The following is a 1,820-nucleotide window of genomic DNA, read 5'->3' as shown; positions in this document are numbered from 1 at the left end:
AAAAAAAAAAGAGCCTGTATAGCCACACAACAATCCTAAACAAAAAGAATAAAGCTGGAGATATCACACTACCTGACTTCAAATTATACTACAAGACTATAGTAATCAAAACAGTATGGTACTGGTACAAAAACAGGCATACAGACCAATGGAACAGAATAGAGAACTCAGAAATAAAACTACACATCTACAACCAAATGAGTCTCAAAAAAACTGGCAAAAATCAGCAATGGGGAAGGAATTCCCTATTTAATAAATAGTGCTAAGAAAACTGACTAGCTATATGCAGAAAATTGAAACTGGACCCCTTCCTCACAACTTATAGAAATGCTAAATCAAGATGGATTAAAGACTTAAATGTAATACCCAAAATTATAAAACCCTGGAAGAAAATATAGGCAATACCATTCAGGACATAGGCATGGGCAAAGATTTTATGAAGAAATTACCAAAAGCAATTGCAATGAAAGCAAAAATTGACAAATGGGATCTAATTAAACTAATGATCTTCTGTGCAGCAAAAGAAACTATCATCAGATAGTACAGACAACCTACAGAATGGAAGAAAATTTTTGCAGTCTATCTATCTGACAAAGATCTAATATCCAGAATCTACGGGAAACTTAAGCAAATTTACAAAAATAAATAAATAAATAAATAAATAAATAAATAAATATTCCACTAAAAAGTGGGCAAAAGACATGAACAGACACTTCTCAAAGGAAGACATTTATGTGACCAACAAATACATGAAAAAACCTCCACTTCACTGATCATTAGAAAAATGCAAATTAAAACCACAATGAAATATCATTTCATACTAGTCAGAATCATGATTATTAAATAGTCAGGAAACAACAGATGCTGGCGAGGTTGCAGGGAAATAGGAATTCTCTCACACTGTTAGTGGGAATGTAAATTAGTTCAACCACTGTGGAAGATGGTGTGGCAATTCCTCAAAGATTTAGAATCAAAAATACCATTTGACCCAGTAGTCCCAGTACAGGGTATATGCCCAAAGGAATGTAAATTATTCTGTTATAAAGGTACATGCATATGTATGTTCACTGCAGCACTATTCACAATACCAAAGAAATGGAATCAACCCAAATGCCCATGAATGATAGACTAGATGAAGAAAATGTGGTACATATACACAATGGAATACTATGCGGTCACAAGAAGGAATGAGATCATGTCCTTTTCAGGGACATGGATGGAGCTGGAAGCCCTTATCCTCAGCAAGCTAATGCAGGAACAGACAACCAAACACTGCATGTTCTCACTTATAAGTGGGAGTTGAACAATGAGAACACATGGACACAGGGAGGGGAACAACACAAACTGAGGCCAGTTGAGGGAGGGTAGGCAGAAGAGCATCAGAAAATATAGCTAATTCATGCCAGGCTTAATACCTAGATGATGGGGTTCATAGGTGCAGCAAATCACCATGGCGCATGTTTACATATGTAACAAACTTGCACATCCTGCACGTGTACCTGGGAACTTAGAAAGAAAACAAATTTAAATATAAAAAATAATTTTCGATCTAATTTATTTCTCTCTTCTCACATATTACTACAATCAGTTGGGAAAAACAGACTGCTCGTTCAACACTTCACTTAGAAATCTCCTCAGGTAAATAGTGAACTTCATTGCTCATCAGTTTTACCTTTCCAGAAACACTGGAACTCAAACACAATTTAGCCAAGTTCTTTGCTACTTTATTTTTATTTATTTATTTATTTTTTTGAGACGGAGTCTCGCTCTGTCGCCCAGGCTGGAGTGCAGTGGCCGGATCTCAGCTCACTGCAAGCTCC

This window comes from Mandrillus leucophaeus, unplaced genomic scaffold (genome assembly GCF_000951045.1).
Source record: "Mandrillus leucophaeus isolate KB7577 unplaced genomic scaffold, Mleu.le_1.0 Scaffold470, whole genome shotgun sequence".
NCBI lineage: Eukaryota > Metazoa > Chordata > Mammalia > Primates > Cercopithecidae > Mandrillus > Mandrillus leucophaeus.
Note: the sequence above shows the minus strand (reverse complement) of the source record.